At 47.4% G+C, this 18,816-nt stretch overlaps 1 protein-coding gene across 8 annotated transcripts in view; it reads left to right on the plus strand.

Moving 5' to 3' along the window:
• LOC119379196 (complexin) overlaps positions 1–18,816 on the plus strand; it is an 810,485-nt gene that overhangs the window by 627,839 nt on the left and 163,830 nt on the right. For 2 of the 8 annotated variants that reach the window (XR_005181119.1, XM_037648418.2), the window contains one exon: positions 250–302. The exons of 5 other annotated variants lie outside the window; for them this stretch is intronic. The gene's annotated coding sequence lies outside the window, so the exon portion shown is untranslated. Of the gene's footprint in view, positions 1–249; positions 303–5,322; positions 5,596–18,816 lie in introns of those variants that run through there. One more of the 8 variants, XM_037648414.2, reaches the window with a different exon arrangement.

Below are 18,816 nucleotides of genomic sequence, written 5' to 3' on the forward strand. Positions count from 1 at the left end.
GGATGCGAGGTAGCGTTCAGGCATCACTTTCCTATGCGAGATCATTGTGAAAACGGGGTGAGAGCGATTTTTTTCAGTTCCCTCCATGGATACTCCTTATTCAAAAACCTTTTTTCCTCATCTTTCCGTTGTTAACGTACGCTTACTTTAAAGGGCGTTTGTTGATGTTTCCATGGCGCTGTTATCGCTGAACCGTTGCTTTATCGAGCACAAAGAGGGGGAAAAAAATCGGCGCTCTTCTCTTTTCAGATATTTCGCCCTTTCCTTCGAGGTGCGTTACGCTGCAACTGACGCCTCATACGGTAAGCAAATGATTTGTAAAAAAAAAAAAAAGCTACTATGAGACAGCAGAGCAGTAGAAAACGACACAAGTTTTTTTTTCTCCGTGTGCTCGATATCTTAAATTTAAAAAAAAATGTCTGCGAGAAGTGGATAAGGAATGTATTTACGTTTCTTCACAGTTAGTGCAGACTGCTCGGTATGTCTTCGAAGCCTACCAGTACAGCCTACCAGCGCGTTTTTCCTGAGAGCCTAATTTCGTTTGATGAAATGAAGATTCACACTCACCGCCATAAAATTGTGGAACGATTTACCCCTGACTGTCAAAACTTCATCTTTTCATGAATTCAAATATGCCATTAAACTTTTTTACTTGCAAATGTAAATTTAACCAATTCAGCATATCGCTACTTGTATAGCTTCTTCTTTTTGATCATCACAATGGTTCATTTGTATTATAATTACTTTTGTTAGTTCTTTTTCAGTTATTGTACTTTGCCACTGTGTTTCAATATATGTATTTTAACTTTTGGATATTATTTGTGTTTATTGCGTTTCCTTTTTTGTTGTTGGTGTTCACCTGCTCACTGTTTTTACTTCTTGTTAACTAATATTACCGAGGGTCCCGCTGCAGTCTTCGATTATGAGACCCTCGTCTGTATATTTTTCTCTATCCCCATTTTTATGTATAATAGAATAATAAATGACTTTGACTTTAACCTGGCAAAACGTTAGTTGAGTATGCAACCTGTGGCATTGGCTGAACACGTGATAGTTTACCCAGTATTCGATAAGAGCAAAAACCATGGAATAGGGAAAAAGGCAAGTTAACGAGAAGAAAAAGTTCTGCTTGTTGCCGTGCTGCAGCAGGGAAGGGAAATCAAAGATAAATGGAGGAAGAAAAGCGAGCAGGATAGTGAAAATTGGCAAAAACTAAAATCTGCCCACATGCCTTTTAGAACTATGGTCTGTGGTCTAATGGATGGTCTACGGTGTACGGGCAATCTAAAAGGAGGTGGTGTATTTCTTCGTCTACAAATCCACAATAAAATCCGGCAGTTTCAGTACGGCCAATTCTGTGTTAAAATTGTGTGTGTAGGCAGTGCCTAGCCTATCCGATGAATAAGGGTTTCCGTTCTTCTATCAAAAGATGGCCGAATTTTGAATTCAATAAGTGGATCGATATGCTATAAACCCGAGCCGCAAGTGCGCAGCTCTGTTAGCCCATATAATAAGAAACGACTATGACTTGGTAGACGCGGCACCCAAGCCGCAACCCGGTTCTACAGATTTTCATCAAACCTTGGTGGCGCACGTGACTGACAGATCTTCAAGGAACCGGTGTAACTCCATAAGGCCGATGTACAATATAACGTTATGAACACGCGATACAAAAAGTTATTTGTGAAAATTTGGGCTCGTCATGTTTGCTGGCGCAATCTCATAAAATGTTTAAAAATTCAAAATGAAGCGAAATTACGGTACATGTATGTAGAACAAGTAACAGTTTCTCCGCAAGGGCGAAGCAATTAATGTGATATCAACAAATTGTAATGTTATACGAAGTCAGGCTAGCAGCTCACTCCTGTAGCATCCGACCCGGCTTAACTCTACAAAACGCTGCCGTAAGGAAAGACGGCCAAGGCAGCGAGTGAAACGTCCTTCGGGCTGTCTATCGCTTCGACGCAAAGAACACAGTTCGCACAAAGGTATGAGCCGTCTGCTAATCCCTGTCAAGATAGGGCACGCGCTACCGCACCCGTCCGATCAAAGTACACATTTGCTCTTTTGTTTGGGCCACTTGGTGGATTTGAGAAACATTAGCACGACAGCGCGAACAGACACGGACAAAGAATAGTAGTACACAATACGATACTACCTTCCTGTGTACTACATTTCTTTGCGCGTGTCTTTTCGAGCATTTACTGTCAGAGCGGCGCAGCTTACCCTCCGGGACTCTCTCTCTCTCCCATATCGAAAGATTGCCGGCGCGTTTCCTCTCCGCTTGAGCCGCGATCGTCGGCTGCTATCGCGCTCGTTCACTCGCACGTAGAACGTATGATGCACCTGGCGATACTATCGACTTGGACTGTATTTGGAAACTCACGGCGACGGCAATGGCGGAAGTGCGAACGTGCGTCGAAGGGATGTGTCTCCGCTAGCTACTCCCTGATTCCGTTTTCCAGAACTAAAATGATGCCCAACATGCCATGTGGAACCAAAACTCGTGAAACCGTGTGTACGCGCGCGCGCGCGCGCGCGCGTGTGTGTGTGTGTGGTGTGTGTGTGTGTGTGTGTGTGTGTGTGTGTGTGTGTGTGTGGTGTGTGTGTGTGTGTGTGTGAGAGAGAGAGGCGCACAAACGATGGCACTGCACAAAGAGGAAAACCACAACACGCGATGTCGGACTAACAAATATTTTTTACTTGAAGCACACAAAAATATCCCCGCCAACTGATGCAACACCAAGCATGCGTTTGTAGGAAGATATAGAAACAAACAAACCTATAATCAAGGAAATACACTATGACACCGCCGTAATAACATCATGTACTCAAATTTAAAAAATTCAAGTAAAAAATTCACAATCAAGCGTTGTTAATGGTATTTTTTGTATTTGTAAGCTGCGTCCATAAATTCTTTTCGTGGAACTCTTCTTGCTGCTATTGGATTGATGTCTGGCTAAATGTAAGGACGCAACCGCGATTGTCATCGCATTCGGCTTAACGGGAACATAATGAAGTAAGTAGGGGTAGTCTATGCTCTTTTCAGTGTAGCCCCGTGTTCTTGCGCAGCAGTTCTAAAGCCGCGCTTTCTTTCTTTCTTTCTTTCTTTCTTTCTTTCTTTCTTTCTTTCTTTCTTTCTTTCTTTCTTTCTTTCTTTCTTTCTTTCTTTCTTTCTTTCTTTCTTTCTTTCTTTCTATTTGCGAATCTGTGTAGGAGACTGCCTTTTTATACAAGCCCGCCCTTCTATTCAAATGAGTAACAAGACAAAGAGAGATGAAACCGCGCATTTATGCCCATCTGCAAACGTTTCGTGGATGAGCGAATGAGTCCCGTAGGATACGCTCGTATTTGTGCCGACAGAAATTTACAAGCTTTCTGCGGATATGAAATTGAGGCTTTAAATGTAAGACATGGGAATTTGGGTCTATATAGCTCTCGAGTATCTGCATACGCCCGAGTGCGAACATCTTTGGAGAACAGCAGGCATCGTAGAACAAATTTTTCTCGCTGTCGTCACGTTCATTATAAAAAAGGACAACCGCAGCATGTATTGCCGTGCGCCGAACTAAGCAGTGATGACCCAAGAGTCGCGGGTCTCAGACGTAACACTTATGTTATCCCATTATGCGATAAAGTGCGGTTGAAATAAATGCCGCACGTGCTTTCGCATTGGTACAACGAACTGCTGCAGTATAAAGCCTTCGCTTTGCAATTAGGGGACCGAACAGGATCTGCAAACAAAGACTACCTGATCGATTGATCAATCTAGCAATCATTCTCAAAGTAACGAAGCGCACACGTTTGACAAGACAAATGAATAGGCTGTAGGACACGGCGGTATTTCCGCGACTTTCGAGGACAAAAAATTGGCCGCGTATCTGCGTGCTTCGCTGCAAATGCCGTCTAAAGACGATAGAAGAGGCACTGCGTGAGATATGGACGCCATCTGGCAATACGTCGGAAAACATGAGTGCTGTGTTGCGGGGTGGTAGTCCCGGCGCAGCGGCAGGCGAAGACCGGCGGTGACCAACGCGACCGGTGGGGACGCCGGCCAGCCCGAACACGCTGTTTGGCGCGATGCGCCGAAGGAGAAGAACCGTCCGCACTCAACGAGTACTCTCCACAAACTCTCTTACTTACACGTCGCCTGAGTAAAACAGGAATGCCAGAGCGGCGCCCCCTGTCATTCGTACAATGCAATACTGAACCGAAACCGAAACACAACATGAGCTTGTGCAGAGGGCACGGAGGAAGACAAGTTTCAGCGCAGTCGCATTTTCAGCGCACCTTAAGAAACTAGGGTTGTAACATTGTAGGGCGAGTAGGGCCAGAAGGACCGTCACGTCGAAAACCTGCCTCTTCAGTCGTATTCGCCTGGAACGTTGGGGTGGCTTCGCGTTCCCTCCTCCCCTCCTGGCCTTTCAACAAAGCTACTGCCTAAGTACGAAGGCCCCTACCGCGTCCTACGTCAAGCATCCCCAGTTAACTTATGATTGAGCCCTGTTCAATCATCTACGAACCGCCGTCGCCGCTGGCGCGAGACTGTTCACGTCGATCGACTGAGCCCGCATTATGACCCACCACTGGTACCTGTTCCTTAGGTCGCCAGGATGGCTCCTTTTCCGCGGGGGCGTGATTTGTAACATGGAGGGCGCAGACAAGAACGCCTGCGAAAGAAGAAGACGAAGACGGTTGTTGTTGGCGCTCGCGCTTGCTCGGCTTGGACTGGCTGATCGCTTCAGCTGTGGCAATTCTTTTAATAAACGCGTTACTGTCTCAACGTTAAACGCATACCATCAAGGTCTTTAAAATCTATGTATTTTCTATTAAGGAAACACCACCTAATATTACCTAATGATGTTACGCCTCAGATATGCGTAATATTTACTTTTTGATCGACAACGTTCACAAGTATGAACAGCCGTACCAGTTCAAGATGGGTGGGCGGTAAGCAAGTGGTTCAACTTTGGCCGGTTGGCTGAATCGGGTGACGTGCCGACAAACAGAAAGACAGAAAGACAGACCAAAATTTCTGCGTTTAAGTTCCCCACGAAAGACTATCGTCTTTAAAAAAGGAGCGACTCCCCGTCGAACGGGCGCCATCAAGTAGCGCAAGCACAGAAGGTTCGTGTCGACCACGCGCGACTTTTGTAGCATCCAACGGGAAAGCGCGCGCCCCGGTGCGCGCACATAGGCGTTGGCCCCTGCGGAGAGTCACGGGGCTGACATCGCGGCAGCGAGCTCGGGCTGTTCGGGCCGCGTGATTGACGTCGGCGGCAACGCGCACGCGGCGCGCGACCGCAGCTGTCGGCAGCCGCTGTACTACAACTGCTCGGACCGCCCCCGGCGAGCCGCGTGCGCGCGCCCCTTCGCTCCGAAGACGGGCACGCGCACTGCTAGGTCGGCGCCGCAATTTCTCGAACGTTGCGTGCAACGTCTTCGTATGGTTTACTCCGCGGCCTTCGCACGCCTCCTTTCCCGACGGACTCCGTGGCTGCCATTCGTGTTGCCGAGTTGTCGGAAAGTGTATCTGTCGTGGACACGTTCCACTCGCCCGAAGGACCGGACTGCTTTCGCTGTGCGGCGGCCACGGTAAGTCAAGCGTCGTGGCGTGCGCCGAAACGTGCGGGAGATGTCGCTTCGCGTTCGTTGGCGAGCACTTCGCTTGTACGGCGAGCCGACCTTCGTCATCAGCGGCAACGTTCACTCAAAAAGATTGCGCAGGACGCGAATTGCCGCCACTTCACGAGTAAGAAAGATTGTGTAGAACCCACTGAGCATTTTAGCTCTTGAAGGCAGGTTTACAATCCAGCACCATACGAATGATTTGAGATCTTGTAGTTTTTTGTCGGTGTTGCGCACTAAACGCCCACGGAGATTCGTTTATCTCAGTCCGTGGCAGTGTGTTGATAGAAGGAATGTCCCGCACCAGCTAGAGCTCAGATGATAACTTGCTCTTTTCTTTTATTCCTTAACGCCAGCTTCTGATGCATACACAAAACTGCCATCGTGACTCTTGCGCTAAGACAAACGCATACGCAAATGATGAAATGTTGTAAAATGACCAGGAAAAAGCGTTTTGTGTGTGTGCGCGTGCTTGTTATCTGCGTCTTTTCTTTTTGTCACACGCTGATTCCCTACTACACACGATGTCATTGATGAAATTTGATGTCAAGTACGCTACATGTGTACTCAGCGCAGTTCGGAAACCAACATGGACCATTGTTGCACAGCGTGTATGCGTATTTTATTAGGCAGCAGGAACTAACCCAGGCAATGTCTGAGGATCACGTGATGAAAATATGTCTGTTATTTGCGGAGCAGAACCAAGTGAGAAAATTCGAACGTACGATATTTTGTCGCCCTCGTTAACAATGGTGCGTGTGGTGATTATGCTAAGAACTTCGTTAAGGTCAGCTGATGTTGCCAGATCGCTTCACTAACGAAAAAAAAAAGCACATGTTGAAGATTCTTTTACACATGTGTTTATGTATTAACGGAGGGAAATACGCCTTTGTAGTGTTATTGCTTCGCGGCGCCGCTGTCAGATGCAGTCGTGCAGCTGCTGCTAGAATCGAGTATTATTTGGCTGCCGCCCGACCACGGTCATTGTTCCAGTGTCGTTCCATCACGACAGCTGCCAGCACATAGCCAGTGCCGATGGCTAAGCTGAATCGTGCAGAAATACATAGTGCTACAATGCTTGCACACAACGCACGGTTATTTTCATTTCAATTTGCCAAAACATGTTCTCCCTCTCTCATAGCCGCAGCTCGAATCTCTAACAGGCATAATTATTTTAACGGCTTGAAAACAGCTGTGGTATATAGACTGGTAAACACTCCCTCCCATTGCTATACAATGTGTGTTGTTTTCATTCTCATGGTAACAAAAGGACGTTGCGCATAAAAACTGGTGTAAAACCTATCAGGCGTACTTAACGTCGCTATAGGTGAATGTGGCAGCCGGTATCACGCACTGGGAGTACTGCTGTACGATTAGTTAGTATTAAGTACGCTTATACTTTTTGGGATCTCACATCAGCTCGTTTTTTGCCCGTCTCTACTTCGACATGCCAGATAGCAACGGAGCAAGTGCGCAACATAGCGATCGGCGAGGTTACTTTTTTCGAAGCCCCACTCCGGCAATGAGGATTGTTAAAGGGTCAAAGGTTCCGCCTCATCCGGCACAAAATGGCTTCTATCTGTCGGCGACCACGAGAATCGCAATTTGCTGCATCCTTCGAAGAGATGCAGGAAATTTGTCACGCGACCGACTGTTCCACACACATCACTTGGTGCGAGCCACTTCGCCCCTTCCGACAGCGTGCGTTTCGCACGGAGGAACCGGGAAACGGAGAAAAGCCCATAACACTAGCACGATCCGCACTGACGTCGAGCTAGCACCAAATTTTATTGCTTCGAGTGTATTTAGCTGCGCGTGGACCCCAGCTAGCAGCTGTAGGAGCGGGTACACTTCGAAACTAAGCCATGGAGTAACCTTCCGTATAGGGAACCCATAGGAAATTGGCGTAGTGCGAAACTAACCTATGGCATATGAAAATCAATTATGAAATCACTACGTACTATTTTGTTACGTGTTTGACGATGCGCAAGAGGCCTCTCAAAAGTGCTTCATCTTAAAGGGGTCATGAAGCACCCCTTGGGCTTGTTGAAAAAACACATCCTGCGGAAAGCTGACACGGCTATGAACTGCTCAGCCAAATATTGCAATCGTGCGCGCCGCCTAAAGCCTACAAGCGGAACGCGAAGTTGCTGTTTTCTCAGGCGCCCTCTTTTCAAACAGAGGCCGATTCTCACTCTCGTCGGTGGGCGGGGCGTTTGCCGATTGACGTCGCGATCTGCATCGCCGCGTCGCAAAAGACATAGCATCCTCATTGGCCGATAGCCGACGTAAATCGCGAGCGGTGTTCGGATCAGATGCGCTTCTTGCCACGGGGTGCCGCCACTTGCCGGCGCCGCACTCCTCAGCACACGGTAGCCGCGCTCGCGCACGCGAATCACAGCGGGAGAGCGATCGCGTTTCATGACGCGCGCTGGCGTAACTTCTTTCCCCTGTGGCATCCCTCCCTATGTAGCTTCCAGTGGGCTCGTCGGCACGAGAAAAGAGAGAAAGCGCTGAGAGCGTGCGCCCAAACCCCGTAACACCGCTCATTCTTGACGGATTCGAGAAATTTTTGGGGCAATCAATTCGGGAGGCAGTAAACTGCGATAATGAGGTCATTAGACCATTACTTGGAAAAGTGGTTCATGGCCCCTTTAAAACAGCCGTTTGGTATACTATATACTTATCCGCGCGTTGAGTTCGGGCGTAACAATGAGAATAAATGTAGCAAAAAACCAGCTGCTATAAGCTTGTTTTTCCTAAATGCTAAATCCCGAGGCTGCAGGTGGGTATGCGGTATAACTGCGTAGGCAGCCTTCATTCAAAAGTTCAGAATAGGTACTATATATCTTAAGCGTCGACTGAAAGTTTGCAAAGGCTGCAAGGAATGACTGAACCCCAGTGAGGCATTCAGCAATGCATTTCGGATGTGTATTCTTTTGCCGTGCGGCAAACCCAATAACCGCGCAGCATAACATGGTCTAGTGTTAAGCATATTCAACAAATGCGGCGCGGTAGGAGTAATGGTGGCGGTGGTCGCTACATGCACTATTATCCCGAGCGTCAATTGCTTTTGTTAATCTACACAATCTTCGACGAGATACGGATGCGTAACAAAAGAAAACTTAGATATCTTTCTTCGAATTATACACAGTCCTTCTTAGAATAGGAACTGTTGCATACGCGCATGAAAATACCTACCCAAGTCTATAGAATTGGTATCAATAAAGTACCGTCAGTACCATATGTGCTCCGCGTCGTCCACTTGGCTGCAGCTGTGCAAAGAGGGATATAGCGAAACCTCTCTGAAAACCATGCACGGTGGAGTGAATCTGTTCCTCACCAAATTTTGCTCAAAACTGTGGCCTAATTGGGGTTGACGTATTTAATAAAGTGCGGCTAGCTCGGTGTAATGCAGAGAGAGCGGAAACAAGAGCGGGTCTCATTAGAGACCGGCTTCTTGATGACGCCTGAGCTGTAAACCTAAGATAATGAATCACCAACTAGCCCAATCGACCACCCTGCTCATTAGAGAGCTGGTCGCATGCGTGGGTACTCCGATTTTAGGAGCATTCGGCAGTGCTTTGGCCGCCACTGAATGTCTGCTCACCCTTGCTGAAAAACACACATGTTTTAAAGTACGCGCTGGAAACTGGTATTTTTCTCTGTAGTACCACAAGTAACTGCGACTGCCTATAATTAGGTGCATCGACAACAGAAAAATTGCTAATCAGCAGCCATTCCATTCCAGCCTATTCTAGCTGCCACTTATAAGATATATCGATGAAGTTGCGAGATTCGCGACCACCGCACCGTCATGCGCACTGCACAGGATATCGGGGATGTACCGCTCTGGGGAGGATAATATGGGCTGATGCCGCATTTTGTACACATGTTAACATCGAGGCTGTTCATGGTCGAGCCTTTCATGCCCGGGATCCGTGGTAATGCTTGTGGGCGTCATAAACGGTTATGCGCCGCAGACATTGGATAAATCCCACTACTCGACACTCGTCCACTAAAAATGAAGGTAACAGTTAGCCTAACAAACGGGCATGCGCAACAGAAACTCGTGCAGCCTATCAGAAAGCCATCGTCACCATAAACGCATATGTGCCACAGAAATTGGGCAAATCCCTCTACACACAACTTCCGCAAAAAAAAGGAAGAAGGCAACAGTTAGCCCAACAAATGGCCTGCACGTTACCATAGTCACACCACTCTCACGTGATACTTTGTGTTTATAAAAGGTGGCGGCTATACTACCACCTCAAACCTTAACAAAGAGTGTTTAATAATAAAGAGCAGCGATACAACCTATCTGAAAGGCTTGCAAAACATAGAAATGCGTTAGCCTGACGAAGGGAAGGCCACCAGCTTCGCTCTTTCATCGTGTCCGCGAAGCGCAGCTGGTTGAACTTTCACTGCGTTTCATATTGGAGCGCGCGTGCTAGATATGCAAGAATCTAGGACCTCCTGAGGGAACCGCACTCGCGAGGTCACCGATACCAGGACGTTATGGGAGAATTCCTGCTACGAGTTTGCGTACAATTTTAACGGCGCAGCTGTTTAAGCCGGCCGCAAAAACTTTGGTGTCCGCTGAAAACCACACGTGGGTATGCGCCACAGGAATTGGGCAAGCCCCACTACCGAGTACAGCAGGTGCGAGCGTTAAACGAAAACTCTGCTCGGTGAAGCGAAGCACGTGAAACACGTGAAAGAGAGAAAGAGAGAGAGCAAGAAAGATAAAATAGAGAGATAGAGAGAAAGAAAGAGAGATAAAAAACAATGATGACGTCACATGGTGACGACATCACGTGGTGATTTTTGCATCACTCGTGTGGACGCCGCCACCGACGGACGCCTACGAGGGACGCCGGTCAATTTTCGTGTTTCATGAAGCATATGAGGCTTTCGCTTTAATAAAGAGAAACAAGGAAAGCCGCCCAGCTCTGCTCTTCCTTCAGGCTTGGCACCACTATAGGGTGAAGCTGCCATCATTTTTCTTCTTCTTGTCGTGCGTCCCTTACGTAGTTACTGCCTCTGCAGTTTTGCCTTCAAGAAAACAAGTGAATATCGCAGATTGGGAAAGCCGAGAGCCTTCTGCCGTCCACAGGGCTGAAACCCAGCGGTGGCTTGCAGTGGCCCCCTTACAACTGCGTCGCCTGAACGGACACATGTTGATACTGTTCATCCCCACCGTAGATATTCCGCAGAGTGGGACATGAAAGGCGCAACGTTTACTTACTATAGGAAAACGGCAGCAGTGATTACAGTGCAAACGCCTGCAGGTATTATTCTTGCTGAGCGTAAGCGCGAAAAGTGGAGCTGCGTGGGTCACGTAATGCGCAGAATAGATAACACGTGGTAGCTTTTATAGCAACCGCGTGTTATCCGCACGGTATCCGTTTGTCGGAAAATACCGAGCACGGATTCCGTTACGGCTTTGTCAAAATGGTGTGAGCTTATAGAGTCTCTGGAGGAACGTAGACGTAGACATCGGCTAACTTTCTTTGAACGTCGTGAGTGGGCGAGCAAAAATAAACAAGGATTTATGTCCACAACCTCCAGGAGGAAGATGCGATCGTCGTACAAACAGTAGCAGAGCTACCTGACCTCACTTAACACGCATTCGTGCCTTTCGCTTCTCATTTTTTCCTGGCGCAATTGAAATGTGGAACAGTTTGCCTGACCCACTTGTAAGCAATGATAAATAATAGGTCTATCGATTTTAAAAAATACGTTAAATATCTTCAGTGTAATGCTGTATACTTAATTTTGGTACAAGCATTAATTTTTTATTGTATGATGACTCGTCTTTGTTCCTTGTATTTCTGTTGTTGGTTACTAATAGCGTACGTGAATTTGTATGTTGCGAATAATGTTATGTTTTAAGTGCGGAGCACTTTATGGGCCCGGCCTGTCGTATACTGTCCTTTGCTGTCATCGTATGCTGTCGTAGCTTGGCGTAACGGAGGCAAAACCACGAATAGCATAGCCACCTGCCGCATATTGAGCGCGCGCTCGCGCCAAGGAGAAGCCTTCTTCCTGTTGTCCTTCGAGCGCCCTGATGATGATAAGTGAGCGCGCGCTCGCGCCAAGGAGAAGTAGTGTCCCTCTTATTCTTCTAGCACCTTGATGATAAGTGCGGAGCACTTTGGGGGGCCGGGCCGCGTATGCCGTCGTCACTTGGCGTAACGCAGGCAGAACCACGTATAAAAATAGAAAAAAAAGGAGGAAGCAAGCGAGAAATAGAAAGAGAGAGAAACAAAGGGAAAAAAATAGGAAGGAAAATAGAAAGAGCAAGAAAGAGAAAGAAATAGATAACAGAGAGGAAGAAATAAATAGAAATAAAGAGAGAAGAAAAACGGAAAACAGCAAAAGAAGCAAAGAGAAGAGGAAAGAAAGTGAGAACCGAAGAGAAACAAAGACGGCTGCCCAAATCCGCACTTCCTTCAGGCTTGGCACCCCTAGTGCGACCCTGCCTGAATTTTTTATGTCTGTATGGTATCTACATTACCCTCCGTATGCTGATCCCATGAATGGGATTGACAGCATCAAATAAGTAAATTATTATTATTATTATTATTATTATTATTATTATTATTATTATTATTATTATTATTATTATTATTATTATTATTATTATTATTATTATTATTATTATTATTATTTAAACTGAGCAAATGAAAAATAATACACGTTAGTTTTGCCATCGAAAAAGCTACATCTATGTTTTACATCCTGTTCGCTTATCGCGGGTGGAGTCGGGAGAGCATCGTTGCTGTCAGCTCTCTTTGCGCGTATTTGAGTAGTTTCGGCACGTTTCGATTTCAGGCTGACAGGGATAAATGGTCGCTGCTCCCCACTTCGGAAGTATCGCCTTCTTAGAGAATGATCTGGGCGAGGAAGCGTCACCCACCTGTGTTTTTCTTTTTTTTTTCTTCTTCTTCTTTTTTCCCCCCGAAGCGCCGGTAATTGCGAAGTTGCAAAAGGATCAGCGACACGGTGCCTCCGAGTTAGTGTCGCTCTCAAAAGCGCTCCTTTTGAAAGGCGTGCGGCTGTTTTTGAGTCCGGATATACCGGAAGCAAAATGGGCTCCGTCGCTCAGCACGGAAAGCGCGGCTTGTTTTCGCCTCGTCGATCTCGAAACTCCGCCGCTCCCCGTGTCTGTATAGCCGCGCGCACAGCGGGGATGCTTTCGCACAACGAAAGCACTTCGTTTCTGAAGAACAAAACTGAAAAAAAAAATTAAGAAATTAAATTGTACACTGGGCTACTGAGAAAGTAGAGAACGAGAATTTCGGTGGCCCAGTTCGTGTATCGGCTGTTTCAAATGGGGCAAGGTCGGGACGTGTTTCTGGAGCGGCGTCTCTGGTTTGGCGCCTGGGTGTGCGCCCGTTAATGCGTCTGTATACTGTGTGCTTGTCTGTCTTCTCCACTCGAGGCCTCTGTGGACGCGCCATCCAGGCGTGCCAATGGCGGATGGGGAGACCCTTAAAAACGCGACAACCCTTTCTCCGGTAAAACACTACTGCTCACCGTCGTCTTGTTTTCTCCGTTTGTACAAACACGCGCGCACACACGCACATACGACACGTTTCTCGCGATAGGTGAGCCTGGCTCTGACGCTATACGTTCGAAACTTCTAACGCGGTTCTGTGAGAAAATAAAAACAAGCGTGTAAAGGGAAAACGAAATTGGAAGCAATGGCGTACGAGAGCGTGAAGAAACGGTCCGAAGAAGCTCTTATTTCTCTTCACGGCTCCTTTCCTCGCCAGTGAAAGCGCGTCGCCCGTGACGCGCCATTTCAGCTGAGTGTATAAAGATTGAGAAAACAGTCGGCGGATAAACAAGGCTCGACGCGACGACGCGCTTCACACGCTCTTTTTCACGTGGATTGATTTCGCCCGTTATTTACCGCTTTTTTTTTCTGTTTTCATAGCGCTGCTCTTTGCTGCGCTATCACCGAGCGCTCTCCTCTCCCCTTATATATGCTGCATTCACCCTTTCGGCCCGTTCTGCTGCTGGGACTCACCCGCGTGCGTTTCACGCTGCAGTTGCACTGTGGCCCATTTGCTCCCGCGCACATTTCATTTTCCGTTGTTTTTTTTTAATCTCTGCCTACCCGTGCTTCAACTTTCTCCTTGTTTCGCTTCGGCCGCATCGCGTGTGCGGCCCTTTTTGCAGCGCTCGCTATAGATAGGCCGCTCGCGCTCGCATTGAGGAACTCTTCCCCCCGGGGCAAGTAATAAATGGCCTCTTTTTTTAAAAAAAGAAAGGGGGGGGGGAAGCTGTATCGCTAATGGAATCGTTTGGCGCGTTTTTGGCCCGCTGCGCTCTTATCTAGCGGCAACCAGATAAGACAGCACGTCTTATCGCTTTGCCTGCCCGTGTTCTTGGACGTCCGCGGCGAGCACGCGGCCATAAAAATCGCTTGCGCGGCGGACAAGCACTAAACCACGACGCCTCCTTCGCCCTCCCTCCTCGGTGACTCCCTTTTCATACTTGGAATGTGCTCCCTTTGCTGCGAATTCGCTTTACGCTTACTGGGTCCCATCTTACGCGCAGAAACGCCAAGTACAGAGTAAAACAAGAGCGTGGCAAACGCTGCGGGCGCCGTGGGCACGGCCATTGCCGTATATGCACGCAGTCTCACCTAAGGGCGCCACGAACCATTAACTCCATTCTACGAAAGCAGCGCGCTCGCGATGCGCCACGCCGACGCACCAGCGTGGCACTGATGGTTTCTCGCTGCGGTGGTGCAAGATGGCGCAGTAGGAACAAGAGAAAGTGTCATAGTGGTCGGATAAGCGAGCCAGCACCCATGGCTCGCTTCTAGTTAGGCGTCGCTTTTCGGAGCCCGTTTCTTTAGTACCGCGGTCATCTCTCAAGGTTCCCTCCTTGTCGCTCGTATGACGATTTTTTGTCCGCTCGACTATTCGTTTTAGTAAACCTTGGTTGGTCGGCTCCCGTATTCGAGATGGTAAGCGCGGTGCGTTTCACGCTTAGCGAGGAGGAATGCGCCATTTATTTCCGTTTGCACCTCTTTGGTTTTGCTGCTTTATGTTTTGGCGTTATCACGTACCTTTAAAACGGACACTTTGTCCGCGACATCTAACACGTAAACCAACGCGCCTTTAAATTTTCCATACTGTTCGTGAACACCGGCCAACAACACCGGGTGCTATATTGCAACGTCTGCGAGGGCTTATCGACAAACACTGCGTTAAAGCCCTTCAAGGTAGTCCAGCGGATATGACGTTGCGTTTCTGAGTTCGCGGGGTCGATACCAGCCGCATTTTGATGGGGCGAAATACGAAGTTGCTCGTGCGCTTAGATTTACGCGCACGTAAACGAACACCAAATGAGAGGGAGAGAGATAGGATGCAAGGAAGGGCTGGCAGGTTAACCAGACACACGTTCGGTGTGCTACCCTGCGCTGGGGGAGAGGGATAAAGGGACAAAAAGAGAGGGACGCGCAGAATCACGCGCACACTTGAGGGAGCGCACCAAGTCTGCAGGCGCAGATCTGTTGACATTAGGTATTTCAGTAGCGCTTTCTTTGCCTTCTGTGCCTTCGAGGCATATGCCCATCGCCCTAGAATTTTGATTACAAATTCTTAGCAGCGCAACAGCCAAGAGGGGACAGAAGAGAGGACACAGAGCGCTAACCTTCAACTGTTTATTTCTTTTAAAACGCTTGACCTCGAAGCATAAATCATCGAAGCAGAAAAAATGTTTTCCTTGAAAGATGGATGTGTTAGCACGCCTTCTGTGGCTGTCCCCGAAAAAGAGAAGATATACCTAGGGTTATTCACGTGTTGAACGGGCGATTGCTGTGTGTGGCGCATGGCTGTTGTGTGAGTGTGCAAACGTGTAGAATATGAAGCGTTTTGAAAGAAATTAACAGTCGGTAGTTAGCACTCTGTCCCTTCTCCTCTGCCCCCTCTTCGTTGTTGCGCTGCTAAGAATTTGTAATCACGACGTACCAACACGCCAATCCACTATCTATCTATGTTAGTCTGTGTGTGTGTTTCTATGTGTGCGTGTCGTACGCGTGTGTGTGTGTGTATGTGTGCGTGTATACACACGAAAAATTGAAAAATATGGGGAAGGGGTTTGAAACCCCCCCACTGGCTACGCTAGTGCGCAAATCCTACGCACTTTTAGAATCTTGGCTGCAGAAATTGGTCTTGAGTCTAGTTGGTTCAGAAACATCCGGAGCGGGCGTCGCTGGGTGCTAGCAGAAATAGTCCTGAGTCGTCTACTATACGGCGTTCATCGTAATCAGACCGTCGTTTTGGCAAGCGAAACCTCTGAATTTAGTTACAAAAACGTCATTGTGTTAAAAGAACAACACCGCAGCAGCCGTAACATCCGCGATTCCCCGATTTTAGGAGCTTTTTTGTGTCTACAGTTTCGCGAGAGTGTCGCTATTAACACGAGTTCTCTAAAACTGACTTGGGGGTGCGAGAACCTGGAAAAAAAACGACGGATTTTTTTCCTAAAGTGACGGCCTTGCTTACAACTGAGGCTCGCATGCGGTTGTTTACCTCATACTGCGGATCTAGAGCTGTGAAAGGAACTAAATATCACGTTCATAACGCTAACAAAAATGAACTGGATTACATGTCATAGCACCATTAAATATGATCAGCTTTTGAAAGCTACTGCGAATGTTTGTTCTCAGTCAGTGAGCTAGGTCTTTCTCGAGCACAGTGCCTAAAGCTAGTAATTACTTAGTGATGTGATTTTGACAAATAAACATCACCTATACAACTTCTCATTCGGTTAGTTGCTCGCTAAAGTCATTTTAATTCGATCAAAGTAATTCGAGATTTTTGATTTTTTGGTCACCGTAGTTCACTCATTTATGTAAATGTTTGTGCTAAAATTACTTTCGATATAGAAAATAATCTATTAGATGTATGTTGATAAAACAAAAGCGTAGTGAAAAGTTATTTAATAATTTAACTACATTGTTGACATCCCAGAAGGCAAAAGTCCGAAACTAACGTCTTCTCATGGCTTAGAACGCGGGTATCACAGATGCTCCGACGTAGCTGTGGAGCAAGGTCGGTTTACTGAAATTGTGTTTATATTTATTCACTCGAAACTTTTGATAATTCAGTGGCCTCCAAGTGCAACAAATGTTTCGCATCAATCGTAGTATGCGATACATCACCTAAGATAATTTCTTCGAGATTTTTTTTTCTGCTGCCTCGTAAAAATGAATTCGAACGCTCGCACTTGCCGTTTACGTACAACTGTCTTAGTTATTCAGCCATTTATCCTTCATTTGAGATGTCTTCTTTGACCAATGCAATCATTATTGAGGACACTCTGCAGGTGTTTCTCTAGCTGAACGTACGCCTAGGTTAAACTTAGTCTGCAGGCACCTATTAAGAAATGGCCGAGGAGTACTGAGACAACGCCAAGTATAGCTCTAGACGTGCTGGAACTGAACGTTAATGACTATGCTAAAGAGAGCAGAAGCGCAGTATGTATACTACCAAAATATATTGTTTTATTACGAGGCCATGTTACCCTCCGGCCATGCACGCACTTCCAGCAGTGTTCCAGTGCCTGCAACCGAGAACACAAGACTGTAATCTGCACTATACGCACAGTCTGAGCTATTCTCGGGTTATGTGACAGCGCTCATTTTTAAAGACAGGCCTAAGTTCCTTCGGAGAGAAGTTACGCCTTCTTAGAAATAATTGCATGTGTGGTTATGGCACTGCCTGTTGTACAGGAGCTGGCAAGTTTCTTGAGTGATGATTTACCCCGAGTGCGCAACACTCAGGTGGTGTCATTTTCCGGCAGTTTTTCCGAAGCTAGACGCCCAGCTTTAGAGGAAGAACATACACAAATGAGCACGTAGCGAAGTCTACAGGTGAGCGTTGTCTGGCTGCTGTATCACGCCGTAAACTGCGTGCATAAATTGTAGGTATATCCGGACGTTGTTTGTTAATGGGTCACTGTTTAGGTTTTGTCCAGCAAAATTGAATAACCTGTTATCCGTTTGCGCTTGCTCCCCGCTGTTTGCGCATGGCAAAAACAGGTTACCCGCGAACACGGTCGCTCACGTGGCCAACCCCCGTTGTTGCCGGTAGGCAATTCGAGGGAACCGAATGGGCACACGTGTGTCCCTGCCACCGCTTTGCTCTTACCCGACTAAGAAGGTATTGATTTTCGCTTTGGGCCGTTGCTTTTCCGGCGTCGTCCTTGTGCTTGCGGATGCAAATAGCCTCGAGGCTCGCCAAACCTCCAACGTGGTTGGAGTCGTAGGCTGGAATGCCTTGCGAAGAAGCACGCTACTCGACGGCAGCCTCTTCCTGCGGCGAAGAGCGCTGAACATAACGCAGAAATGCCGGGCCGTGCAGCACCTGCGTATGTTGATGTGGTGGGCCTGAGTACGCTGACGTGCGGCTTAATCGCTGTGCAGCAGGTTCGATTGCCTGCGTAAGAAGGCGTTGCAATGAGACAGAAAGCAAGGAACAACGGTGTGTTGGTAGCTTGATGAGGACGTCAGCGAGCTGCAGCCGCCGATGTGCTTACATACGAAACCACTTGGTGAATTGCAGCATTCTCTGCTACAAAATAACTTACTTTCGTTCCGAAATAGCGCGTTATTTATTCAGAGGGCAAAGTAAAATGAGCGAGATTGCTTGCAACCATCTCACCTTACTTAACGAACAGGCTGAAAGCATGTGCGGGGTGTTCTTACAGATTTTGATATGTACTTGCTGCCGCTGTGGCACTAACTTGACGGACCTGTCAGACGTAACAAAATCGAGAGGTTTCCCGAACCACCACGGCGTACGAGTGTCAGTTATCAGTTGTATAACATCGCGGGAATTTTCTACTATTTTCGCTTATAACAATAATAATTAATAATCGTTGGTATTTGGCGTCCCAAAACCGCGATATGATTATGAGAGACGCCGTAGTGGAGGGCTCCGGAAATTTCGACCACCTGAGGTTCTACTATTTCGCTAATTTTGGATCAAGAGTCTCCATAGAGTGTCCGCCTGTCAAGAGTCTCCGCCTGTCAGGATGTGCTGCGCATCGTTAAATAAAAAAAAAAAACAATGGGGTTCTTGCCTGTCCTAACCAGGATATTAGTCATCATGAGGAAGGCCGTAGTGGGACTCCGGATTAATTCAGAATTCGATGAATGCG

Source organism: Rhipicephalus sanguineus, chromosome 1, assembly GCF_013339695.2.
Source record: "Rhipicephalus sanguineus isolate Rsan-2018 chromosome 1, BIME_Rsan_1.4, whole genome shotgun sequence".
Lineage (NCBI taxonomy): Eukaryota > Metazoa > Arthropoda > Arachnida > Ixodida > Ixodidae > Rhipicephalus > Rhipicephalus sanguineus.